The 27,944-nt window shown below is 45.2% G+C and overlaps 7 non-coding genes across 7 annotated transcripts; all 7 read right to left on the bottom strand.

The window, feature by feature from the left end:
* Positions 1-3,409: 3,409 nt before the first annotated feature.
* trnan-guu (transfer RNA asparagine (anticodon GUU)) lies at positions 3,410-3,483 on the bottom strand. Its single transcript has one exon. It is a non-coding gene; the product is annotated as a tRNA-Asn (tRNA).
* Positions 3,484-3,609: 126 nt separating this feature from the next.
* trnak-cuu (transfer RNA lysine (anticodon CUU)) lies at positions 3,610-3,682 on the bottom strand. Its single transcript has one exon. It is a non-coding gene; the product is annotated as a tRNA-Lys (tRNA).
* Positions 3,683-4,476: 794 nt separating this feature from the next.
* Positions 4,477-4,550, bottom strand: trnan-guu (transfer RNA asparagine (anticodon GUU)). The gene has a single exon. It is a non-coding gene; the product is annotated as a tRNA-Asn (tRNA).
* A 127-nt stretch (positions 4,551-4,677) lies between these two features.
* On the bottom strand, positions 4,678-4,750 carry trnak-cuu (transfer RNA lysine (anticodon CUU)). The gene has a single exon. It is a non-coding gene; the product is annotated as a tRNA-Lys (tRNA).
* Positions 4,751-7,237: 2,487 nt separating this feature from the next.
* trnan-guu (transfer RNA asparagine (anticodon GUU)) lies at positions 7,238-7,311 on the bottom strand. The gene has a single exon. It is a non-coding gene; the product is annotated as a tRNA-Asn (tRNA).
* A 642-nt stretch (positions 7,312-7,953) lies between these two features.
* Positions 7,954-8,026, bottom strand: trnak-cuu (transfer RNA lysine (anticodon CUU)). Its single transcript has one exon. It is a non-coding gene; the product is annotated as a tRNA-Lys (tRNA).
* A 794-nt stretch (positions 8,027-8,820) lies between these two features.
* On the bottom strand, positions 8,821-8,894 carry trnan-guu (transfer RNA asparagine (anticodon GUU)). The gene has a single exon. It is a non-coding gene; the product is annotated as a tRNA-Asn (tRNA).
* Between the last annotated feature and the right edge of the window lie 19,050 nt (positions 8,895-27,944).

Below are 27,944 nucleotides of genomic sequence, written 5' to 3'. Positions count from 1 at the left end.
ATAACTATCTGCTCCCTCTATATATGACATAGCTTCCCTGTGTTAATATATATGCCCAAGTTTACCTTCTGATACAGGTCATGCCATTTCTTCTGGCGTGGTGCCAGTCTGTTTCCTTCCTCAGAAGGCCAGACCCCCTGTGTGGCAAATCTGCGCAGGCGGGTCATCCATTCACCCTCACTCATAGCCCTGTGCTTCTTGTGCTTGGAAGCCATCTTCCAATAAAAGATAGCGTGTGGCAAAATACAAAGTTTATGACTATTCTGTAGAGTAGTTAATCAATTTCATACATTTATTTCACATAGCACATATTTCATCTCAGTGTTTTTGGACAAGGTTATAGTTTGATATTTTGGGAGGAAGGGATATTGTGGTGTGTGGGTATATGCCATAACATAACTCGGTAACACTTTACTTGAAGGGGTGTACATAAGACTGACATGACACCTTCATAACCATGACATAACATATGTCATGAATATGAAGTAGGGTTTATGCATGTTTATGACAACTGTCATTAAGTGTCTTTTGCTCAATAATGACATTTTGAATGCAAATATGACATTGTTTAAGATGTCTTTGCTATGACACCTTGACATAAACCATAACATCATAACCTGTCAGTGTCTTTGTCATGACAACTTGACATTAAATTAAGTTAAACTGGCATGTGGTTGGTTTTGACATTGGCTGTCATGAGGCCATTATAACTGTGTCATGAATATTTTTCGTGACCTCAACTACAGTGGTACAAATTGAATTTGTTATTAAACAGTTATAATGGCCTCATGACAGCCAATGTCAAAACCAACCACCTGACAGTTTAATGTAATGTTAACCAATAAAGCTAAGTGGTTTCTTAAGTTTGATAATTAATCTGCTATGTCATGTTTATGACAGGTTGTGTTGTCTTAGTAATGTCAAGTTGTCATGACAAAGACACTGACAGGTTATGATGTATTGGTTTATGTCAAGGTGTCATAACAAAGACATCTCAAACAATGTCATATTTGCATTAAAAATGTCATAATTGAGCGAATGACACTTAATGACAGTTGTCATAAACATGCATGAAACTTCCTTCATATTCATAACTTGTGTCATGTCATGATTATGAAGGTGTCATGTTAGTCTTATGCACACCCCTTCAAGTAAAGTGTTACCCATAACTCCATAAAAATCAGATTATTACATACCATTTCGATTACATAGACTTACAATTAGCCCACATTATGATTATTATCGATTATAGCCCACTTAAACAACACAAGGCCCATATTACGTCATACAACGTAATGTTAATGTTAATAAAGGCGCAGTTTTATGGTTAGCCTATGTATTGAATTACAGCTGAAATGAACAGACACAAATTATTTTACATCTGGTAAAAACTGGCGCCCAAAACTGTAGGCTAATTAACGTTAACGTTATGCATAATTCAGCCATATAGCGGTACGAGTCAATCTATATGATAGGCTAGCTATTTTTTGCCAACTTAATGTAAGCATAACAATGTAATAACATACATTATGCACGATAGTAATTATATTGATACAAACATGTAAAACTGTAAACATTCATTAAAAATAAGGAAACGGGCCGCTACCCTTGACCTCTGCTACATAAATAAGACGTTCTTGTAACGTTAGTACACGTAATACGCTAGAACAGATAAAACAAACAAAAACACTAAATCTTCTCTGATCAAAAGAGGCTACACTCGATAACACAGTTAACCTTCCTTGCCCAGAGCAAAGGGTAACACACAAAATATTAGCACGTTACGCTAATCTTCTCTAAAAGGAAAATGCAAAGGATCTTTCACCTTCCTAACTTTTAGAGGATAAACACATCCCTGTTTGAACAGAGGTTCACCAATATTAACACGTAATGTTAACCTTCCCTAACTTTAGAGGATACCTTCTCTAGCAACGTAGAGGCTATACTTTCATCTTTAAAATAAACTTTTAAAGGGTAACTTTGTTAGCCAAATACTGCAGCTGTCTGATAACTGTTCTCTGACGGCGCAGAGATTTGTACTGGTCTTCAGTGGTTCTTTGAATAGAGTGAAACTCACCAAATCGTTGTTTATACGGAAAGGATTCCGTCTGGAACTCAGTCAAAAAAAGTTTGTTCTTTGTTGAGCTTTGAAGTTTCAGGATTCAGTTCTGGAACTCAGTCTTTGTTGAGTGGAGATTTCTTTTCTGGAACTCAGTCTTTGTTGAGTGGAGATTTCAGTTCTGGAACTCAGTCTTTGTTGAGTGGAGATTTCAGTTCTGGATTCAGGTAAGATTCTCTCTGGAATGCAGTCAGATCTTTGAGCCTGAATTCCAATCTGGATTCAGGTGAAGTTAATTCTATCCGGGTCACGGCACCATATGTTGTGAACTTTTTCTTCTCAAGTGTAGAAAAGATAGAGTTGCAGACCAGGAGATAGTTGAGGTATAAGTTCTTTATTTCGTCGCTGTAGTCATCTCAATCACGTCTAACTTCTTGAGTCAAACATTGTAATATATATACATTATAAGAGGGAGGGATTACATTGTGATGGTGGAAACTCGTATACCAGTTTAGTAACCTGTATTAAAAGAGAGAGGGAAAAACTTATTCAAAACCTGAGACTCCAGAACAGGAGTGACAGGACTCTCTCTTGCTAAGACAAAAAGCTTAGCGAGAGTCTCCAAGAGTTTCATTAAAATGTTTCATTTAACTTACAATAGAAAGAAAACCCGTCTGACAGCTGTATATAGAGACACAGAATAAGACAGGAGTTTCGTGCTCCACAGCTGAATGCTAAATTCAAGTTACAGAACTTTATCAGTTTATATATGAAACTAAATTAAACATTTGACAAAGTTGTATTCCTTCAGTCCGAAATGACACAGATGTGTTAGTGGACACACGTGTGCTAAATTCTGCAGCTGTGTTGGTGGTTGCATGGCAGGACGTCAACGAAAAACACCATTCGTCCCCCCGTTTCGGTCTGTCGAGTGAGAGAGCGGTTACCGAAGGCAAACTTCTCCAAATATCCAAAGACAAAAGTGAGTCATACAACAAAGAGTTGGAGGGACACAACCTCCAACCGGAAGCAAAAACGCTAGTACATATAGGCCTATGCCGAATCGAATTTTGAGCAGGACCTCTCTGGAACATAGGCCTCCACCACCCGGAACAAAACATGAGTATTCCATCCACGCGCCACAGCAAACATAAGCTGATGTAAACTTTCACAACACCCGCTGTCTTCTTTGAACACAAAGCAACTGACCAAGCTGTAAACGCTAAAAGGGGCCAAGAAACGTCGTGTCATACGTCCGAAATGACACGGATGTGTTAGTGGACACACGTGTGCTAAATTCTGCAGCTGTGTTGGTTGTTGCATCACAGGACGTCAACGAAAAACACCATTCGTCCCTGGGTGGGCTCGAACCACCAACCTTTCGGTTAACAGCCGAACACATTGACCGATTGCTCCACAGAGACCTACAGCTAGCCTGTCCATGGGTTAGCTTTTAAAAAAAAGAAGACCTTGACTTTTACGACAATGGCGGACTCGCTTTCCACGCTGGAAACCGAGACCCCGTTGGGAAGAGAGAGGGCTAATAGATGCACCAAACGTGGGGCTCGAACCCATGACCCTGAGATTAAGAGTCTCATGCTCTGCCGACAGAGCTAGCCGGGCAACTGCGGTGAACTGCTTCGGGCTGGTCGCGGTCTTTATCCGTGCCTAAATTGCACCCGTGAAAGGGAGCCTCACATTTCGCACAGGCTTGGCATAGCCTCTTGCGGGTAAAGTCAGGGTTAAGCCTAGAGGTAGGCTTAGATTGTACTTTGTTTGTTTGAGCCATATCTGTTGTTGGGGGATACAAATTGACCCAGTAGAGCAGGCCAATAATATGCACAACCCGGAGTTAAAGTTCCGTTTCGGTCTGTCGAGTGAGAGAGCGGTTACCGAAGACAAACTTGTCAAAATATCCAAAGGCAAAAGTGAGTCATACAACAAAGAGTTGGAGGGACACAACCTCCAAACGGAAGCAAAAACGCTAGTACATATAGGCCTATGCCGAATCGATTGACCTCATACCTGAGAGCCTGATAGGTTACAAGTTACCGGTGCCCTCCTTATGAGAACAAAATCCATGTTCGATCAATGTTGGAAGTTATTACGGATGCTCGATGGTGTTTTAAAAGGGGTTTTGAGCAGGACCTCTCTGGAACACAGGCCTCCACCACCCGGAACAAAACATGAGTATTCCATCCACGCGCCACATCAAACATAAGCTGATGTAAACTTTCACAACACCCGCTGTCTTCTTTGAACACAAAGCAACTGACCAAGCTGTAAACGCTAAAAGGAGCCAAGAAACGTTGTGTCATGCGTCCGAAATGACACGGATGTGTTAGTGGACACACGTGTGCTAAATTCTGCAGCTGTGTTGGTTGTTGCATGGCAGGACATCAACGATAAACACCATTCGTCCCTGGGTGGGCTCGAACCACCAACCTTTCGGTTAACAGCCGAACGCACTGACCGATTGCGTCACAGAGACCTACAGCTAGCCTGTCCATGGGTTAGCTTTTTAAAAAAAAGCAGACCTGGACTTTTCCGACAATGGCGGACTAGCTTTCCACGCTGGAAACCGAGACCCCGTTGGGAAGAGAGAGGGCTAATAGATGAGCCCAACGTGGGGCTCGAACCCACGACCCTGAGATTAAGTGTCTCATGCTCTACCGACTGAGCTAGTCAGACAACTGCGGTGAACTGCTTCGGGCTGGTCGCGGTCTTTATCCGTGCCTAAATTGCACCCGTGAAAGGGAGCCTCACATTTCGCACAGGCTTGGCATAGCCTCTTGCGGGTAAAGTCAGGGTTAAGCCTAGAGGTAGGCTTAGATTGTACTTTGTTTGTTTGAGCCATATCTGTTGTTGGGGGATACAAATTGACCCAGTAGAGCAGGCCAATAATATGCACAACCCGGAGTTAACCTGTTAACCGTTTCCAGAGCGTCGGCGCACTGAAGCGTTTTTTTTTTTTATTTAGTTCAAATTTACTATCAGATTTAATGTTATACCTTGACAAACTATACATCATTAAAAAGATATAATACTCAAGATTCAGTATTTGACCACTATTGTATTCTGAGAAACTTATAGTGACAGTTATGTCTTAATTTGTGTCAGGAGTTATGAAATGAAAAAATGAGTCGATACCTTTAATATGAATTATGAGCGTCAGCTGGTCCATTCATAAAAAACACTCCGTGCTGTCGTCATGACAGCGATTCGCAAAACATCGTCCCTCAGGGCTTTAGCTCAAAAATGTGCAGACTTGGAGAAATATTGATATATTCTCATAGATTCACATCATATTTCTATAGACAGGAATAATATTTGTTGAATTTATACCTAAATGCGTCGATGTAATCATTATGATCGCTTCTTACTGAGATGTGCTGTGTTTTCAATTCATACCAATAGCCTGAGGGCGCTATATGCACAATAACAGTCCATATATGGATCACGAAGAAGACCCATAGTCATGTGACATTCCAGGACGTCACTGATACAGAAAGTAGCTGACAGAGATCGCTGTAACATGCAGATAAAGATGTTTTGAAGACAATAAACATGATTGCAATGATATTTGAGTTACCTGTGTTCTTCAAGCCATGCCAGGTATTTCATAATAATAGATTATATTTATAATGTAATGCTAATCGATATAGATTTCATCATCGTGCAGAACACTATAAATAATACATTTTCTGTCGGATTTTTTTTTATCTGAAGCCAAATTAGATCACAGAAGATTATTTAAAACACTCGACTTGCGTTATAAAGTAAGTTTGGAGCACAAACATGGTTTTAATCTCATAAATGGTCGTGTATTGATGGTGTGCTAAGCTAACATGCTAGCTAGCCCAGGTGCACCTGCCACCAGCAGTTATTGTTTTATGATTTTTTTCTAAATAGGAATGCTTACTGAAATGTTTCAGTGCATTTGATACCAGTTTCAAATATTTAGTGAGAACTTTGATAAAAGAAATTAGGGTTTGAAACCCTATGAATAGCCTGTGAATAGCCAGTCGTTAGTAGCTATAATGCAGACAAAAGAAATGCATATTTAGAGCCATAACCAGTCTGGAGAGGTGTAAATGTGTGCAGGGAGAGACTGACTCTGAATGGGGCTCGTTTGCACCACAAAATAATAGAGACAATAGACTGATTAGATGACTCAGAAGATGACTAAACATCAGTTTGCATTTTAGAGTCTAATCAAAATAAAGTAATTTGACATGATCTTGAAAAACATTTAACTAAATACAGAGTTTTAGACTTATCATTTTCAGATTTTAAATATAAAATGGTCACACATATGGCTTTAGCTGCAGTGCATTTCTAGATTCCTCCAGGGCCAACTTCAATTTTATTTTTATGAAGATGTTTCATAAAAGTAAATTTCTAATAACTTTACAAAACTTTGAAGCTATTTAAACATTTTTTTTTCATTATGACAATAATTATTTCTACATTTACAATAAACTACTAGGTGTCAGCTTTCAAATGAGATCATACTTGTGCTTTTAGTGCAAAGGGTTCATGAACTGTATCTGTTTAAGTTTGGGTATGCCATTTCTGGGGATTTTTCAAAAGTGGCCTTGAAGGTTAACAGGTTAAAGTTCCGTTTCGGTCTGTCGAGTGAGAGAGCGGTTACCGAAGACAAACTTCTCAAAATATCCAAAGGCAAAAGTGAGTCATACAACAAAGAGTTGGAGGGACACAACCTCCAAACGGAAGCAAAATCGCTAGTACATATAGGCCTATGCCGAATCGATTGATCTCATACCTGAGAGCCTGATAGGTTACAAGTTATCGGTGCCCTCCTTATGAGAACAAAATCCATGTTCGATCAATGTTGGAAGTTATTACGGATGCTCGATGGTGTTTTAAAAGGGGTTTTGAGCAGGACCTCTCTGGAACACAGGCCTCCACCACCCGGAACAAAACATGAGTATTCCATCCACGCGCCACATCAAACATAAGCTGATGTAAACTTTAACAACACCCGCTGTCTTCTTTGAACACAAAGCAACTGACCAAGCTGTAAACGCTAAAAGGAGCCAAGAAACATCTTGTCATGCGTCCGAAATGACACGGATGTGTTAGTGGACACACGTGTGCTAAATTCTGCAGCTGTGTTGGTTGTTGCATGGCAGGACATCAACGATAAACACCATTCGTCCCTGGGTGGGCTCGAACCACCAACCTTTCGGTTAACAGCCGAACGCACTGACCGATTGCGTCACAGAGACCTACAGCTAGCCTGTCCATGGGTTAGCTTTTAAAAAAAAAGCAGACCAGGGGCCTCATTTATAAACGTTGCGTACGCACAAAAGAAGGCGTACGCCGCTCTCTACGCAATAATTGGTATTTATAAAAAGCAAACTTGACGGTAAAATGTGCGGTCCTTCACGCAAGCTCTGACCCAGGCGTACGCACAAAAACGGGTGAAATGAGAAATGGCGACACCGTCGGCAGATGGAAGAAACACGTGAAAGTGTGTGAAACTGTAGACCGTTGTGTAAAATAAATGGCAATACTGCCTCTCATAAATAAAACGAAGCTTCACAAAGCAAGTCTTACAATTAACAGCCTACACGAACACCCGTTTAATCGATCTGCAACAGAAATCAAATTAACACATTGGGCCTATTTGCAAAAAGAAAAGTGAAATATGTTCTGCAATAATATTGGCATGTTATACAATTCATCCTCATAAATAAGATGGTAAACAGAACGAAATAATGTACAAAACTGATATTCTCGCCAATGTGTCCGTCTGGCGGAGGTCTGCTTTTTAAAAAAAAGCAGACCTGGACTTTTCCGACAATGGCGGACTCGCTTTCCACGCTGGAAACCAAGACCCAGTTGGGAAGAGAGAGGGCTAATAGATGCGCCCAACGTGGGGCTCGAACCCACGACCTTGAGATTAAGAGTCTCATGCTCTACCGACCGAGCTAGCCGGGCAACTGCGGTGAACTGCTTTGGGCTGGTCGCGGTCTTTATCTGTGCCTAAATTGCACCCGTGAAAGGGAGCCTCACATTTCGCACAGGCTTGGCATAGCCTCTTGCGGGTAAAGTCAGGGTTAAGCCTAGAGGTAGGCTTAGATTGTACTTTGTTTGTTTGAGCCATATCTGTTGTTGGGGGATACAAATTGACCCAGTAGAGCAGGCCAATAATATGCATAACCCGGAGTTAAAGTTGCGTTTCGGTCTGTCGAGTGAGAGAGCGGTTACCGAAGACAAACTTCTCAAAATATCCAAAGGCAAAAGTGAGTCATACAACATAGAGTTGGAGGGACACAACCTCCAAACGGAAGCAAAATGGCTCGTACATATAGGCCTATGCCGAATCGATTGACCTGATGCCTGAGAGCCTGATAGGTTACAAGTTACCGGTGCCCTCCTTATGAGAACAAAATCCACGTTCAATCAATGTTGGTAGTTATTACGGATGCTCGATGGTGTTTTAAAAAGTGTTTTGAGCAGGACCTCTCTGAAACACAGGCCTCCACCACCCGGAACAAAACATGAGCATTCCATCCACGCGCCACAGCAAACATAAGCTGATGTAAACTTTCACAACACCCGCTGTCTTCTTTGAACACAAAGCAACTGACCAAGCTGTAAACGCTAAAAGGAGCCAAGAAACGTTGTGTCATGCGTCCGAAATGACACGGATGTGTTAGTGGACACACGTGTGCTAAATTCTGCAGCTGTGTTGGTGGTTGCGTGGCAGGACGTCAACGAAAAACACCATTCGTCCCTGGGTGGGCTCGAACCACCAACCTTTCAGTTAACAGCCGAACGCGCTGACCGATTGCGCCACAGAGACCTACGGCTAGCCTGTCCATGGGTTAGCTAATAAAAAAAAGCAGACCTGGACTTTTCCGGCAATGGCAGACTCGCTTTCCACGCTGGAAACCAAGACCCCGTTGGGAAGAGAGAGGGCTAATAGATACGCCCAACGTGGGGCTCGAACCCACGACCCTGAGATTAAGAGAATAGGCAAAAACAAGTGTTTTTTTGTTTCAACAAATGATTCTCAACTATGTTATAAAAGATATACCAAAACGATTTGATATACCATTTTAAGTTTTAGATCTGTTTGATGATCATATTATTATGAATTGTCATAAACGCCTTTATGTTATATTTGGTGTTTCTTAGTAATCTCTGCCACAAAAGCTAAACAAAACAAAACGATTTAAGCAGGGCATGATACCAGCAAGATTGTACCAAGAAGTGTTATTTATTTTCTTATTAATAAGTTCATCACACTATTTACAATTTGTACACAAGGCAATTCAAAGTGATTCACAGTTGTATAAAAAACAATAATGCTTATGCTCATAATAATAATGATCATTAATTATTATAATATTATAATAATTAATTACATAAAAAGCAAATGCTGTAGTAAAATACTTTCAGTTGGAATATGACAGCTATGTAACGTTCTGTTTATGCCTGTGTCCTTTCAGATTATGTATGCATACCCGGTTTTACGAAGAACCTCTGAGGGTCGACTCCTTATGGGGCCAACTGAGGAGGCCAATAGGAGGGAGATCGTGTTGGCAGGGAGGGCCAGGTGTAAGGAGGAGGTCCTGGCTGAGGCCACTGCCTTTGTGAGGCAGAATGGAGGGAATCCTGGAGACCAGTACCTGGTTCTGGCTCACTGCAAGATCCAGTTTGGGAAACACCAGGGTCAGAGGTTCCTGTGGCTGCTGGAGAACTCACTGGGGTATGCCTGCTATCTGGTCAGCAGCATTTTGGGGGAGGAGGAGAGGGACAACCCGCTGTCGGCCAACAAACACCTGTTCCTCAGATACACCTCGCAGATCAGGGAGGTAGGCGAGGCTGTGGAGGTGTATCAGAAAAAACAGGCCATGCTGCAGGAGGCCGAGAGGACAGGAGACTCTGGATGTCTGATGGTGGAGTTTGGGGATTTTAAGGGTAGGTCAATGAAGGAGGTGTATGAGGACCCAAGCAAGGAGGCCCAGGCTCTCATCACCTACCTGAAGAAGGCAAAGGCCAGGCCTAACACCAATATGGCCCTTTTCAAAGCATACGTGCTGAAGAGGCAGGCTCCAGCCCACGTGCCCACCACCACTGTGCCCACTGCATCTGTCCTCACTGCTGCTGTGCCCACTGCCACTGTGTCTGTTCCTCCTCCACCTACTGCCACTAAGAACAGGCCACTGCTGGCGACCAATGTGAAGGCCCTGTTGGCGCGGGGGAAGCATTTATCTGCTTCACAGCTGGCACAAAAGATTTTGTCTCCAGCCAAACCCTGTAAGTGATTTGCAAGCTTTAAAATCATTACAGTATATATTATGCAGTATATATGTCTAACGAAAATACGTGTTCAACAGCTGCAGGACCACGTGTACCACCTGCGTCTGAGTCCGCAGCCCGGAGACAGCTCTTTACATGTGGTGAGTATCACTTAACGCATACAAGTGTGTTGGTGACATGTGCTTAGTGTTTTATGTTATTTTACAGACTCTGCTGCTACGGATTTTTTTGAGGAGGAAGATGACCTGGAGATGGCAACTGTAGCCTTGCAAGCTGAGGAACAACTTCCTCAAGGTATGTAAATCTTAAACAATATTTTACAAACAATTACAAATAAAACAAAACAGTCTTTTTTAAATGACATATTATTTTATTTCACAACACAGATGTAGCGACAATGAGTCTTACATTAAATTAGCTCAAATTATATATAGGGAATTTAATAATTAATCATGAATGATTAATATATTGCACATTACAGTTAAATTATCGAAGCTGAAAATAGATCGATTGTAATGATTTCCGTTACACGAGAGTAGATGTTAAAACTTCATGCTGATTTGTACTCGGCTTTCGCCAAGATAATCACCAACTAAGACGTAGCTTTACAGTAACCTATGCTTCTCCATCCATTTACGCTTCTTTCCATCTAGTGACGTGAATCTTCTGTCTGGTGTTAATACAGTGTATTGCGCGTCAGCACACACAACGGCTGCAACCACAGTGCGGTCCCCCATAACAACCCTCTGGATTGAGCGGAGTAGGGAACATCTCTAAGGTCTTCAAGTGGGCACCTTCCGTCCTCAGTGTTTCGTCGACTAGCCCACGAAACCTCAAGAGGGCTCGACAGTGACTCTGGCGTCCCAGAGTCACCCCCCTCCGTCCCCCACTCAACTCAGCCCAGCTTACTGACCTCTACTTCCCTCTTGCTGCTGAGACCTAACCACAATCTCACAATCTCTCCGCAACCCAACCATACGCGCCAACCTGTTTGACTAAGGCTGTCGAGCCCCACTGGTGCGTTAATATGCAGTTTCAGTGGCAACGGTTCCGTATGGCATACCACCTACCACAAAACACAATATCTGCCCAACCACCCGTCATTCACGCAATATACACAGGAACGTAATGACTGTAAATACTATACAACCTATACAAATAAACCAACAGTTGCTGCTGAGACCTAACCACAATCTCACCGCAACCCAACCATACGCGCCAACCCGTTTGACTAAGGCTGTCGAGCCCCACTGGTGCGTTAATATGCAGTTTCAGTGGCAACGGTTCCGTATGGCATACCACCTACCACAAAACACAATATCTGCCCAACCACCCGTCATTCACGCAATATATACAGGAACGTAATGACTGTAAATACTATACAACCTATACAAATAAACCAACAGTTGCTGCTGATACCTAACCACAATCTCACAATCTCTCCGCAACCCAACCATACGCGCCAACCCGTTTGACTAAGGCTGTCGAGCCCCACTGGTGCGTTAATATGCAGTTTCAGTGGCAACGGTTCCGTATGGCATACCACCTACCGCAAAACACAATATCTGCCCAACCACCCGTCATTCACGCAATATACACAGGAACGTAATGACTGTAAATACTATACAACCTATACAAATAAACCAACAGACCTTTCAAGTTTTCAAGAATTCTACGAAACCGTAGCATGGCGGCCTGTACACAGCCAGCTAGAATCTTTCCGTCTCAACCACAGCCAGTTGCTGCTCCTTTCTGCTGCTTCAGATAAGTTCTTTACTGTACGACGCAACTCTTGGCCACTGAATCCGACGTCTCTGAGGAACCGGGTTGTAGAGTGTGCCACAAAACCACGACAACCCACTTCCACTGGATAAACCTGGACTCTCCATCCTCGCTGTTCTGCTTCAGTGGCCAGATGAGCATACCGCAGTTTCTTCCTCTCATATGCCTCATCTACCGCATCCTCCCATGGCACTGTTAACTCTATTAGTTGAACAATGCGTGCTGATCCAGACCACAAAACAATATCTGGCCGTAGGTTAGTGGTGGCAATCTCAGGTGGAAAAATAAGCCGTTGATCAAGATCAACCAGCATCTTCCAGTCCCTAGCAGCTTCCAGTTGTCCTGGGCGAGAATTGGTGTTAGCACCTTTTCTTGGTGGTTGCTCGCCTGGGCGGAGGAATATTGTCTTCTGCGTGTAATGTTTTGCTAGAACAGGCGGCAATTTATTGGTCATACTACGCTTGCCTTCCAATGCTAAAGCCAAACATCGCAATACTTGGTCATGGCGCCAAGTAAACCGACCCTGGCTAAGAGCCACCTTACATCCTGTCAAAATGTGCCTTAATGTGGCAGGTGATGAACACAAAGGACAAGATGGATCCTCTCCTACCCAGAGGTTTAGGTTCTGCGGTGATGGGAGAACATCATATGTTGACCTAATAAGGAAACTGATCCTACTCTCTTCCATTGACCAAAAGTCTTGCCAGCCCATTTTGCGTTGTTCCACACTCTCCCATCTCATCCACTCTCCCTGCTTGGCCTGGGAAATGGCCTTTATACATCTCATCCTCTCCTCCTGCTTTCGCACCTCGTTGACTACCAGCTTCCTCCTTTGGGCTGGGCCTGCCTTGTGCCATTTAGGAGGAACTAAACTGAGCCCAAAACCCCCTCTTCCATGCTGTACCTGTCCCACGATATCCCCAATTTGAAGGTCAGCCTTTGCCTCTACTACAGATTTCTTTGCTGACCACTTTCTACCAGTTTTTACCACAGGGGCTGTCTCCCTTACGCATTTGTCACGTGACTCTGCTAAAGTCATTTCCAGTCTGACCTTGGCACACTTAAACTCCTCGGTTAAAGCAGAGACTGGCAGCTGCAATACTCCTTTACTATAAAGTCCCACTCTGCTGAGGCAGCGTGGAACTCCCAACCATTTCCTGATGTATGAACTTATTAACGCTTCCAGCTTATCCACTGTTGTCAAAGAAACCTCATACACAGTCAGTGTCCACAGCAACCTTGGCAGTAGACCAAACTGAAAGCACCAGAGTTTCAGTTTGCCTGGTAGAGCACAGCTGTTTATGCTCTTCAACCCTTCCACTGCTTGTCGTCTAACTTCTCCCACTCGAACTGTGTCCTTTAGATCCCCATCGTACCATCTCCCTAGACTCTTCACTGGCTTCTGAGAAACTGTTGGTATTGCCTCACCATTAATGAAGAATGTTTTATCTACTACCTTGCCTTTAATTATGGAGATGCTCCTTGATTTAGAGGGCTTAAATTGCATTCGTGCCCATTCAATATTATCTGTTAACTTCCCCAATAACCGATTAGTGCAGGCTACCGTTGTAGTCATGGTTGTCATGTCATCCATGTATGCTCTGATTGGTGGTAGTCGCATCCCAGAAGCCAAGCGCTCTCCTCCTACTACCCATTTTGATGCCCTAATGATTACTTCCATTGCCATGGTAAAAGCCAGTGGAGAAATGGTGCATCCTGCCATTATTCCAACCTCTAAGCATTGCCATGTAGTGCTGAATTCTGGAGTTGAGAAACTAAATTGCAAATCTCCAAAATAGGCTTTCACTAAATTTGTTATCGACATCGGTACCCTGAAAAAATCAAATGATGCCCAAAGAAGCTCATGTGGCACTGAACCATATGCATTAGCCAAATCCAGGAATGTCACGTGGAGCTCCTTCCTCTCCTTTTTAGCTGATTGAATTCGTTGCCAGATAACACTGATGTGTTCTAAGCATCCTGAGAATCCTGGAATGCCCGCTTTTTGAACTGAAGTGTCAATGAAGCCATTCTTTAATAGGTAGGTTGACAATCTCTGAGCAATAATGCTGAAGAAAATCTTTCCTTCGACGTTTAATAGTGAAATAGGGCGAAACTGACTGATGCTTGTAGCATCTTTTTCTTTGGGTATAAAGACTCCCCCTGCTCTGCGCCATGCTCTAGGTACAACCTGCTTTTCCCAAGCCACTTTTATCAATTTCCACAGAATTCGTAGAACTCCTGAAGCACTCTTGTACACTCTGTACGGAACTCCATTAGGCCCTGGAGATGATGAAGCCCTTGCCTTTCTCACAACCTGCTCTATCTCTTTCCACTTAGGTGCACAGACCTCCATTTGGTATTCTGGTGGATTGACAGGTGGGATGTCTGACGGAATAGACATAGGCTTATATGAATGATCACCATAATGGGTTTTGGTTCGTCATTAATATATCAATAGTCTTATTACAGATTGATTATATGAGATAACCTTAAATGGAATTAATTTAGTTATCGAACAATCTGTTTGTCCAGCAAACGGCCGTAATATTAACATCAATTTTCAACAAAAATTGTCTCTTTCTTATAATTCCAAAAAAGCTATTTTCTGGCCAGGAAAAATCACCTTCTTGTTATTATAAAATGTAGGTTACTGAAATAGCAACGAATTGTAAAGCTTTGTAGCTAAAGGGTCGAACACTTCATTGACTTTGTAAAAATGAGCACTTTAGACAATTAGCAATCAAGAATATAATGGTTTTAATAAAAAGAACCTTACCTACTTGCCACGGAATAGGTGGTTTTCGGACACCTCTAGTGGGCGATAGAGAGCATATTGCCCCATGACCATTAGTTACCATCATGACAGGAACTTTAATTCAAATGTCTATCAAAGAAACTGTCTGAATATCCCCATTCAATCGATGGCAGGTGGGATTGTGTCCGATTGCAGCTTATTGCATGAAGGCCGGGGTTAGTACTTTTCAAAAATAGTGGGTTAGTGGACAAATAGTGGCTTCGTGGACAGTGGAATTATGGGATGGCACTGGGTGCTATGGACTCTGGGTGGCCTGCTGAGTGCAGTCAAATAGTTACCATCATGACAGGAACTTTAATTCAAATGTCTATCAAAGAAACTGTCTGAATATCCCCATTCAATCGATGGCAGGTGGGATTGTGTCCGATTGCAGCTTATTGCATGAAGGCCGGGGTTAGTACTTTTCAAAAATAGTGGGTTATTAGACAAATAGTGGCTTCGTGGACAGTGGAATTATGGGATGGCACTGGGTGCTATGGACTCTGGGTGGCCTGCTGAGTGCAGTCAAATAGTTACCATCATGACAGGAACTTTAATTCAAATGTCTATCAAAGAAACTGTCTGAATATCCCCATTCAACGGGAAGTTTGCCCAATACAGTGGGTTATTGGACAAATAGTGGGTTCGTGGGATGGGGGCGTCGCCCGGGAGTGGGGGGGGTGGGGTTCGTGGGATGGGGGCGTCGCCCGGGAGTGGGGGGGGTGGTCCCGTGACTTTTGGTAAATATAGTGGGTTATTGGACAAATAGTGGGTTCGTGGGACGGGGGCGTGGCCAGGGAGTGGGGGGGGGGGGGGGGGGGTCAACGGGAAGTTTGCGCCATATAGTGGGTTATTGGACAAATAGTGGGTTAGTGGGACGGGGGCGTGGCCAGGGAGTGGGGGGGGTGGTCCCGTGACTTTTGGTAAATATAGTGGGTTATTGGACAAATAGTGGGTTTGTGGGACGGGGGCGTGGCCAGGGAGTGGGGGGGGGGGGTCAACGGGAAGTTTGCGCCATTAAGTGGTTTATTGGACAAATAGTGGGTTAGTGGGACGGGGGGGGGGTGGGACGGGGGTTTGATCACTCTAGTGGTCAATCGGACAAAAAGTGGGTTAGTGGGACGGGGCACGTGTGGCGCCCCACCAAGGACGAAGGCAGAACTGCTTAGGGTGGCCTCGGGCTTCGGGGCACTCCCGTCGGGCCCCTGAGGGTGTCGGGGCACCCCGACCCCGCCCGCGTGGGTCGGGGGCCCGGGGAGGGTCGGCCTGTGGCGTCGGCCGACCCCCCGAAATTTCGGGGGGTCGGCGCGCTCGTCCGCCAACCACCGTCCGATTCCCATCGGCCCAATGACTGAATGGACGCTTTTTATTTTTATGGACTAGCTAGAGAGAGATAGAGGGTGAGAAAGTGAAACTAACGGTCAGGATGAGAGAGATCACCGGGGTGATCGCAGCATGGCAAAAATCACAGACAATAACCCTTAGAGAGGCAACAAGAAATCACATCAATCAAATCAAATCGATAACCTATACTTGCGTATATGGTTCTCTTTGTGTTGCTGAGGAACGCAGAGTCGTATGCGTGTTTGTCCTTCGGTGCTATAGGCTTGTTCTCTCTTGTCTTCCGGGGCGAGCAGACTCGCGGGAAGTTTTAAAGGTTCACCGAACGTGAAGTTACCAAGGAAATAGTTCAGAGTTCATCTCCCTCGGGAGGGAGAGGCGAAAATGAAAATAAAACTTAGTAAAGAAAGGAAAAGAAAAGAAACGCGGTGTAAAGCTCCCTAAGGAGCCATGGGACCGGAAACCTCTCACAGGGAAAGTGCTCTCTTGAGAAACTCCTGTGTCAGTTTCTTATAGAGAGGAGGGGTTCACGCCTGCTTCGCGTATGTGACCCAATCATCTTAGAGCATCTCGAGCGGGAAAAGTTCTTCTTTGTCTTGTCAGGATAATTGATGATGCTATAAAATTTTTTCATTTCTAGCCAGAAAGATTGTACACACAGAACAATACATTTTACTGTAATATCATGTGTATGACTGGTTTAGTCAAAACAAGACGGTCAAACCGGTACCAAGAATGGCCGGAACGAGTAGAAGAAACATAAAGTTACATTCATATGCAGAATTACACACATTTAATGTTCACTCACACGACTATAAAGCCATAATACCGGCTACCATGACCTAGGAAAGATCAAATTCATGTTTATACATTTCTTAAGTGGTTATACTTATAGAAAATATAAAATTGCAGAGTCTATTAGTCTTTCTTCATCAGAATTCAAGTGGGAGCTGTGATTCCCTTGGAATTCCTTTTGGGGGTCATAAAGTTTTATGACCTAGCAAGAGGGAGAGTTACAGAAGATGATCCTGTTAGGTAATCTTTCTTTAGAAATACACTTAAGATTTGAAGTTACAGACCAGTCTCCAATTACATCTATAGAATAAGACAAAACTAATTAGATATGCATGCATACAGGAAGGTTAGATACAATTCTGTGTTATATACATTAAGGACATTCCTATCCTAAGTTGCACACAAAGGACATTTGTGTGCGGGTATGTGTGGTGTGTGTGTGTGTGTATTTAAATTATAATTAAACATATATGTGTTCATATTTGTTCAGTAGTGAAAGGAAAACAGGATTCGGTCAGTCGCTACATATTCCCCCTTTTCGTCGGATGAAGTCCCTGTGTGAACATCATCGGACGACAATCATCACAATGGCCGACTGGCAGGTGAATCCTGATGGTCATGTAGCAGGTGGACCATGGTAGTAGGGTAGCAGGTGGAACCTGATTGTAGGATGGCAGGTGGATCTTAAAGCTGAGGATTCAGCTCGATGAGGTTTGGCGTGGTCTCTGACTTGGCACCCCCTTTCCGGGGATTCCGTCTGAGACCTTCAGGCACGGCTTTCGTGAGCTCGGCTGTGTCGCATCTGGTGGAGTCTTCTGTACAGAATGAATGCCACTCATAGTGTCAGAGTGTGGCTGATTACCTGTAGAGATGCACAGCACAATGTCGGCTAAGGTCCAGCCTAGGACCGCAGATGAAGTGTTCAGAACGGGCAGTCGAGACAGTGCTTGGATGGCTGTGTTGACCAGAGCAATGTCAATGAATTGGGACCCCCTTTCCTCGATCCAGAGTCTCAGTTCTGGATCTAAGGTGAAGTTGTAGTTCTTGAAGGATGGGAGTTCCAGTGCTGTCTGGTACTCTTTGCTCGGAAGATGGTACAATGCCAGATCATTCAGGTGGAATATGGCACCTTTCGGGGCTTGAATCCACGTACTGTGGTTGAGCATGTTGACACGGCTGGTTGTGTCATGCTGGTGGTAAGTGAGAGTAGCTGTATGCACAGGTGTGTTAACGAGCCACCTGTCATCTACAATCTCTGCTTGCGTCTCTGTGACTTTTGCTCGAGGCTTAGCTTTGGCAGGGCAGCGTGTGTCGCTGACCAGGGGTTGCAACCCGCAGGTTCCTTCAGTGTTGTCTCTGAGGAAGGGTCTGCTAGGGCAGAGATAGTGAATGAATTTGGTGAGGTACACATGTGCAGGTTTGGGGCCAGGTGCAGCTGTCGTGGTAGGCCACCACATCTGGAATACGTGCCTTGATGTGGGTGTTGCTTTTCAAAAACCTGACATTGGCAATGCCTTTAAGTCTGTAGACTTGGTTTGACTCGCTGATGGATTGGTTCAAGAGCACATCCACTTCCCTCTGCTCGTGATCGACGTAGAGTAGGATGGCGCTACCCAGAGAGTAGGCCAGGTGTATTTGTAGAGGATCAGTTGGCCTGGTGATGGCCGAAACCAGCATAGTTAGCACAAGGCTTAAGGGTTTCAAGTACGGTGGGATTCTACCCGTGGCTGGGCTGTCATTTGAGGAGTTAACCTCCCAAGCATGTCTGTTATCAGGGCTGTAACCAGCTGAGTTTGGGCAAAGTCATTCTGGAAGACAGTAAACAGCGGTTTCATGCAGTTCATGGTCTGATTCAGCAGGATGCTGTGAGCGTTGAGGATGACCACTTTCCTCTCAATGTCTTGCCGATGGTTTGCAAAGATGCACTCTGCGTGGTGAGTTGCTCTTTTAGCTGTGAAAGTTCAGTCTGAATTTCAACCACATGCCGTTTCGCAGTGGCTATGTTTGCTGTGTGGACACTTGGCATACCAGTGTCGAACAGAGTTCTGGCGGCAGCTACGGCTCCCAGGAACCGTTTGGAGTGTTAGTTGGTGCTTAGGAGTCCTGATTGTGTAACAGTCACTTTCCCAAGTTGGTTGGACATGTGTTCGACCTTGGCCTTGGCGTGAGAGAGGGAGTCCTCTGTCCATCGGGCACTTGCCCAGCCGTATTGGGCTACGGTGCTGGGGTAGTGTGCTCTGTAGGCCTTGTGGGGCTGGATGAGTCGAACATGCGCTTGATGGGTGTAGGTCCTGCAGTCGGTGATCAGGAGTCCCCGTTGTTATCTCGGTGGCAGCTGTCCTCTGGATGGCTGACAGCACGGCATGGCGAACCACAGCAGCAACCTGGTACAGACAACAGGGAGAGAGAGAAAGAAAGGGGAAGAAAAAGCCAGCGAGGGTTGTCTTTGGTTGGACAGGGCAGTCTTTTTATTTCATGGGTGGCAACTAGGTTTAGCTTGCCTTGGCCCATGTTTTGCCACTTCTTGCTGCTGGCATGTCGCTTGCTTCAGTGTATTGTCAGTGGCTCTGGTGCTGTGGTTTGCAGCGCATGATGCGTCATGGACGTACATTGGCCTTATCCCCCCTTTGCGCCGTTGCATTACACGTCTTTGCGTTGTGGTGTCAGACGGTGCACACATAGAATGTAGCTCTGTGCACGCAGCATGTGCTTGGTGTCATGTCGTGTTCTGAGTAACTGGTTGTCAGTGAGTGTAGACGGCAGTCAAGGGTTGGTTGGAGGGGTCTGAGAGGTGGTGAAGCAAAGTCTTTATTGTGTCAGAAGCCCGCATGTTCGTTATGTTTGTGTTTGTAAACAGCGGAGCTAGCGTAAACTGCTGTGAGGTAGAAAGTTTAGGTTGTAAAGTTCTTATGCTGTGTGTAATCACTTCAAACTTCAGGGTGGGTGGTCGGGTTTGAAGTGACCACAGCTAGTCGTTAAGTGCGCCAGGCTTGGTGAGGGTATGGGTTTGGTCATTCAAGTCTTTGTCAAGGCCCGGTTGCCTTGAGTGTCATTTCACCTTTTTCCAGTAGACAATCATGTTGTTTGTTCTTGTGATGTCATCGCATGCCTGGAACCGGTGTTGGTATGTGACAGGCATGTGGTTTGAAGTCTTACAGCCATTTTGTTTCCAGCCTGGAAGTTGGTATGGGAAACTGAGTCAGGCATAGTTAAAGTCTGTGCACATAAGGAGTTCTTTGATGTACACGTCAACGCGGTGTGCAGCGTTATGAGAATGGCTGCTACCTCAGCATATTGTGATGACTGCGGGCCCAACTTGAAGTATTGTGGTGGGCACGTTATGTAATTTACCTACAGCATGCCCGCACCTGATTGACGGGTGCCTTCATGGTGGTAGGAACATCCATCGATGTAGGCTGTGGGCATACCTTGACACGCATTCTCTTTAAAGTACCTGTGACAGGTCAGTTGTTGTTGTTGGGGTTCTTCTACATCCACCGTCGCAGCTGGTGTGTTATCAGAGCAGTTTTGGCAGGCTGCCAGGCCGTGGCCTAGCGCAGACTTGTGATTTTGAGCATAACGTGCCTCAACATTGTGCCCCTGGAGGGCCATTAACCATGTGGCTATGCGTGAATTGGTGATCACGCCATCTCGGATGCACTGGCTCCAATGGGCTCCAATGTAGTTGGAGAATCTCTGGATGGCCCATACAGTGCAGAGCAGGGCTTTTTCACAGTCTGAGAATTTTAGTCTCTGGTGGGAGAAGTGTCCTGCTGGAATATGTAACGACTCCTTTGTCTTGATCATGCCTTTGGTACAGGCCAGCACTGAGACAGTGGTTGGAGAACCCAGCTTCTAGATAGAACTCTTTTTGTGGGTCAGAGTAAGCCAGGCATGGAGCTGTGCATAAGTGTCGTTTTAGCTCATTGATGGCATTTTCTTTAACTTCTGTCCATACAAATGGGCAGTCTTTTTCAGAAGGGCAGTTAGAGGTTTCGCAATGTCTGAGTTGCTTTCGCTGAACTGCCGTGAGTAATGCGCACCCATAGAAAGCTTGTAGCTTGAGATGTTGGTGGGTGGCTTGATGTTTTGAACAGCTTGAATACGGCTGGACTGCGGTTCGATGCCTTGTGATCCGATGAGTGGGGCCACATAGTTGACTTTGGTTCGACACCACTGTCCTTTGTGGAGGGCGTTCTTGGCGCCGGCAGTGGATAATTGGTTCAAAACATAGTCTATCTCTTTCAGGTGGTCAGCCACTGTTGTGCTTTTCATGAGAGCATAATCAACGTAGATAAGGTTACCTCTCATTCTGGCATCTGGGCATGCTTTGTTCAGGAAGATGTTGAACTCAGCAGGTGAGGTGGCATAGCCTAACGGGTACCTGGTGAAAGTGAATTGTCTGTTGCCGAACATGAATGCTAGCTTGTGCTGGTCTTCTGGATGCACAGGTATGGTCCAGAATCCAGAGGCCACATCAAGTGATGAGAAGATTGTGGCTCCTCTGATTCTGGGTATTTCTTGCTCCAGCTGGGTCATGGGCCATCGGGACAGTGGCACCTGTTGATTCAGTTTCCTGCAGTCAATGGTGGGTCGCTACTTGCCGTTTGGTTTGAGGACGGGCCAGATGGGGGCAGAATGGGCGCTGTTGCATGGACGGATGACACCTTTTTCAAGCCTGGATCCGATGATCTCTCGCACCGGTTCGTGTTTAGCGATGGGGATCTTGTACTGCCTGACAAAAGTGGGAGGAGCATTAGGGTGCGTTGGGATGCGCACAGTGTGGAGTTCGGTGAGACCACAATCTAAAGAGTCTTTGGCAAAGGATGCTTTGAACTTGTAAAGGACTTGTCTGAGTCTTTGTAGATCTGCATCATTTTTAATTGCGTCAGCGTCTTTTAGAATTTGCTGAACTTGAGACTCAAATCCTGGGTACGGCTCCACTGTTGGTGCTGTTCTGCATACCTGGTCTTTGTCCATTGGCACGCAGTTGTTGAAAAGGATGTAGACTACACGCGATGACACTTCAGTAAGGGGTGTGGCTTCCAACGTGAGTCCAAGTTCAACACATTCGGGTGAAGGTTGAAAGAAGCCCAGCGTGTGGTTTAGGGTTTGACCACAACGCATGTTGAGCCGGACGGCGACCCCTTTGGTGTAAGCTGGTATCACAGTTTCCTGTTCGTTGATTAGGGTGCCAACCTCAGGAATGGTCTGACCTGACAGGAGGTTCTCAGTGTTGGTTGGAACAACAGGGGGCTGTAAAGTCAATGGGGCCCACACTACCTCATTAATGATGTCCACATGAGCCTTGAGGTGAGTCAGGATGTCTACTCCAATGTAGACATCATGGGGCGGGTCCGGAAGGACCAGGAAGTAATGGGTCAGACACCGGTGGTTCCAGTTCAGGTTCAAAGCGCAGACACCTTTGGCCGTAACCATGGTTGATGGGTACGTGTTTAAAGGAAAACGGGTGCGCTTGCTGGCAGAAGGAAGGTCTGGTGTGTCTTAATGAGAGCATTGAATAGTGAGACACTGATGGCTGAGTTGTCTGCCCATAGTGCAAGTACATTGTCAGTAGTGGTTACATCATTCAACTGCAGGTCAGTTGTGACCTTGGGGCAGAAGGAATCAGAGTCTTAGGTGAGCTGAAATGTGCAGATTGGTGAACTTGAATCTTGGTCTGGTGCTGGAACGGTGTCCCCGTGGCTGGCTGTGAGAGTTTCCGTGAACTCTGTGACCTGACAGTCTGGCTCGGTTGGCCTGTGTGACTGGAGGGGGAGGGGTTCCCGCACTTGAGCCCAAACTTTCAGTTGTTTGAAGTCCTGTAAAGGTTCAAAGCGATCTAGCAGGTCTTTGCCAATTAGAAGTGGGTAAGTGTTAATTTTTTTGTGTGCACTGGGTGGATCAGACTCATAGAATCAATTGTCAGGTGAATGTGAGCTAACTGTTCAAGCCTGATGTCATTTTGGCTGTATGACTGCACGCTCAGTTCACAAGTTTGAGGTGTAAGAGTTCGATCTTGTCTCTTAGCTTGAAATTGGAGTCTTTTTGAAAAGGTGAGATGAGATCACCGTAAGATGTGATGCTGTGTGTTCCCTGCTCACTTCCTTTTCCAACGTGATGTTCAGGAGGAGTTACCGGCCCACCCCCTTTTCGACCAGGTTGCCCAGGAATGTTGTCATTGGGGCAGGTGTGACGATCAATGGGTGGTTAGGACCGGGTTTGTGTGGCTGTCTGCGGGTGCAGATAGCCAAAACAGCATTTTCTGGTACCTTGGGATAGTGGTACCTGATATGAGGAAGTGTGCTGTCTCATTCAGGGTGTGCAGCTGTCAGCTGTGGAGCTTGGGTGATGCTGTCACCTTGTGATGTGACAGTTAGCTCTGTGGTCTTTGGCTGACGAGCAGTGTTCGGGGTGCTTGGCTCAGTCAGTTGGTAGTCAGACCGGGCGTTGGTTTCAGTTCTTATGCTTAGACATAAGATGTGTGGTTTGTCTTTCTTGCGAGTTTTCTGTAAAGAAGCTCTTTCAGCACCTTCAGGATCTCTGCCCTCTCTTACGTGGCTGCACTGTTTTGATCTGATGTGGGCTCAGACTTGGGCTTACCAGTGGCACGTTGAGAGGGGTTCCGATGCCGGCTCTCTGGGCTTGATGCTCCGGACAATGGGGATCGGCTATTTCTGGGTCGCCGGCTGGCTTCCCAGGTGGCTCCAACCCTTGGGTTGTTGGATGGGTGTTGCCGGTCCCAGAATCTTTCAGAGCGCCCGCTCTGGTGCTTCGGGCGAGCACCATTGCGGTTGTGCTGCCCTCTGCTGGCTTGGAACTGTCTTGACTCTCTGTACAAAGGTCTGTGGTGTTGTGGGGCGTCCTCTAGAGTCAGCTCTGAATAGTGTTCGGAGACAGGGAAGATGGTGTGGTTTTTTACAGTCTTTTTGGACACAGTCTTTTGCTTGACATAAGCTTTGTGGGCCAAGTCTCGTAGCTGTTGGGCAGACATGGTCCGTGAACAGGCCAGGTGATGACTCACTGTGGGATGCAGATTTGGGAGAAACAGAGTTCTGAAGTTGAAATCCTCTTCCATACCTGGCTCGTTCCGTGCTCCGAAGTAGGCTTGGCGGAATCGGCCGTAGTAGGTCTGTGGGGTTTCAAGTCTTGTCTGCTTGAGGTCCATGGCGATGATGAGCCCTTGGTCTGATTCTGGATCAGAGAATGCTCGGATCAAAGCTTGTCGCAGCTGCTGGTAGTCAGTTTTGACAGTCTTTGTTTGACGGTCTAGGAAGCTGCGCACGTCACGGCTAGACGTAATTCTTAGCAGGTACAAATTGTCCCAAGCTGTCAAGTTGGCAACAGTTTGCAAGTGAAAGTCATTGTCCTGTAGATAAGAGTGAATGTCATCACCTCCTGCAGGGTCTGGATTAAACGTAGGGATGTTTCTGGCCAGCTTGTCGAGTTCTTTTGGGGCCATGCCATGGTTAGCGGCAGGGGTTGTCTGGAAGCTGGCTGGTGACATCTTGAGCAATGGGCTTTTAACCCCCCTTTCAGCTCTGAGTTTGTGGCTGAAAGGTACGGACCGGGTGGTTGGGGGAAACTTTGTGGTGTGCGTTTCCCCTTCCCGTTCATTCTGCAGTCTATGAGAGTGTTTCAGCTCTCTGTGAACAATGTCAAGTTCGTTTTTTTTAGATCGTGTCTCTGCTGAGTAAGCTTGTGGATTTCAACTCGGGCTGCGTGCAAGTGGTTTTTGCAGGCCTTGGCTTTAGCGTCTCTTTCTTTTAGTTCAGTCTCTGCTCTTACAAGGAGAGCTTCACCTTGTCGGAGTTTCTCGTTGAGTTCCTCTCTGGCGTTTCTCTCCGCTTGCTTTCTTTGGTCTGTGTCGAGACGAAGATCTTGCAGGGCATTTTGAAGTCTTTCTACTTGTTTCTGTAGCTCTGGATCTGTGTCGTCCTCTTTCTCGCGCTGGTTCTGGGTCTCGAGGAGGAGCTGATCAAGGCGACTCTGGGTTCGGGCCTGGTCCTTCCGGGCCTCCTCCGCTTGAAGCTGAAGCGCTGCTGCTTACTGCTCCAGGTCGATGTTGCTCCGTTCGCTGAGCCTTGCCTGGGCGACGAGGTTGTGTGCGATGCCTCCGACGATTCTGGCCCAGTCTTTGTAGATGTAGCTCTGGGTCGGATCGTGGGCCATCAGCTTGTCCACGTCGGCGTCCTTAGGCAGGAAGGAGGTCGTCAAGGCTCTCGACCATGACTGTAGGACAGGAACATACTGGCTCACTGTGGGCGAGAGGAACACAACATACACAAACAAAGAGACCAATGCAAGTCCGTTCTAAGCTTAACAAGCTATACTCATACGGGCTATGCCGTTCATGAGAATTTTGAGTCTAACTGATGTAAACAGTTAGCGAAGCCAATTGATTTGGGTCGACGAAGGACCCGAACTAGAGATTTGACAGGCAGTAGCCTAGCGGGTCACGTGATGACACCGGCTGCGTAATTGTCACTCTATTCTATTATTTAGCTTCCTTGGTGGCTCTCACAGGTTACTGTCTCTAAGTGAAATGAAAGAAACAAATCACAACAGAACACAAAGATAGAAGAGATCAGAGTGAAAGGAAACAATGAAAATGAATAGGTCTGAAATGAACTGGAATAAATACTAACACTGGAAGTGTTAGGGAGAATAAGGAGGCCTAAGCCTACTACCGCTGATAGGGTTTAAGATAGGGCCTACGGGTGAGAGGGGTTGTCGGGATAGCAACCTAAGAAGGTGTGGCTTGGAGAAGAGATGGGCCAAACACTTAAAATATCCGGGAGATATCTAGTATTTTGTGGCTCATAGTAGGTGGAATGGGTTTTATTAAATTTAGTTTACCTGCGGTGAATTGAGTCCACTCCGGTGAGAACCAGTGGCATGGTCAACCTCCCTGGCGCTTCCCAAACACTGAACCGCGGTGTCCTCGGCCCTCCATTACTCTGTGTCGCGTTGCGCCCTCCCAAACAGCCTTTGTGACTTTAAACACAACTCGGCAACGCCAAGATGTCAATCGCCAGACAACACTACAAAATTGGGCTGTTCCCCAGAACCCTCCCGGAGGAGTGGCCTCTTTCTAGGCCCCGGTTTAGGTACTGGTCCCAGATGTCTTTTGTGTCGGCTGGACTGGTTGACTACCTTTGGAGTGCCAAATTGCTGATGTCAGCACTGCGGGCCGCAACGACGGACAGAGATAAAAGAAACCGAGATTCACACACAGCCAGTGTTGGTAACGCTGGTCGGACAACCTTGCTGGCCGGAACACCACCAGAGATGACTTCAAATCACCAAGGGAGTACTACAATAGATACACAAAAGGATGAACAAGGGAAGCTTAAAGTGAATTAAGGCTTGTTTGTTTAAACCAAATTGAGTAATTATTTATGTAGCAATAAGAGTCGAAGGTTTTACTAAATAATAATAAAAAGAGGTAATTATGATAATGTTGGTAATTATCAAAATAACCTAACCCAAAAGAGAGGAAAAATAATAAAAATCAAAATATGAAGAGACAGGATTGAAACACGGTAGAAGAAGCAGGCCGCAGTAGTGGGTTTCACCACGAGGGGGGCGTACTCCTTCTCCGTGCTTTGCCTGGGTAAACAGAACACTTGATTCAAATTCAAAATTCAAAACTTGTTTAAATTTAAAACTTAAAACAAGCAGGAAAGAATTAAAAGGGAAATCAGAATGATATCCTATAATAGCTAATAACACGGTAAAGTATCATTAATAACTATAAAATAATCAAAAAGGGGAAGATGAGATAGATCCACAATTCAAAACAGAGTGAAAGGAGGAAAAACGTGATACCGACTTAGGGGGAAAGGCCACAGGGTGGCGCTGTTTCCTCCACATGGATATCAGTGACTTACAGGCAAACACGATGTAAATTTAAACTGGTTTAAAACCAAATTAAAATAAGCGTGAAAGGAGATTGAGAAATCAGGATAAAATTTTATAATAATTAACGACAACAGTAAAGTATCGTCAATAACTATAAAATAGTCAAAAGAGAAAAGTAGACATAGGCAATTCAAACAGAATTGGACAGAGAGACAAGGAGAGTTGAGTGAGCCGACTTGGGCTCTCTCTGGCTGTGCTGGGATTTAGTTTAAGTTTTAATTCAAATCTTGTCTTGAACCAAACTCAAAGTAAATGTACCAGTCAAAAGCAGAAAAATTTGTCTAACACAAAATAATATTTGCACGAGCAAAGGTCTAAATGCAAATAATTACTGAGAATTTAGACAGGGAAATGAATTCCCTTAATTCACAGGGAAATGAATTCAGCAGTAAAGAGAGCATTATCTGAAACGGCCACAAGATGGCGTAATTGCGCTCATGCAGGCTGAAGTCAGAAGGCGGGGCGTAATTCGAGACTCCTAAACACTTAAAGGACGCCCTCTGGTGTTTAGCAAGCAGAATTACAACCGACTTTAATGTGATTCAAACTAAGAGCTTTCAGCTCGCGTCGTGCGCTGATTTCCTGCAATAAATCACAAATAAACAAGCAGATCTCTGCGGATCTTTCGGTGCTGTACAGCACAAGAGCGTGAAACAGGATTTTTTCGCTGTGAAAACACGCAGATGTGAAACAACAGGAATTTCCGTCTGTTGTTACTCACATAAACATTTTTATGTATTAGATTTATATTTAAATGTATCAGATCTTTAATTGGGTAGCTAAACGAATTTTGACCAGGAGTTTACCGTTTTTGTTGAATATCACTGGGTTAACCACGACTTCAATAACGACATTATGTAAGGCCTTTTACCACTGAAGAGAGGAAACTCGCTCTCGATCAGATTTACGTCTTGCTAAAGAGATTCTCGTCTTAATCAGGCGTTTAAA

The sequence above is a fragment of the Siphateles boraxobius genome, unplaced genomic scaffold (genome assembly GCF_051911475.1).
Source record: "Siphateles boraxobius isolate OS27281-9 unplaced genomic scaffold, OSU_SipBor_1 116, whole genome shotgun sequence".
Classification (NCBI taxonomy): Eukaryota; Metazoa; Chordata; class Actinopteri; order Cypriniformes; family Leuciscidae; genus Siphateles; species Siphateles boraxobius.
This window is presented reverse-complemented; position numbering and strand designations above follow the sequence as displayed.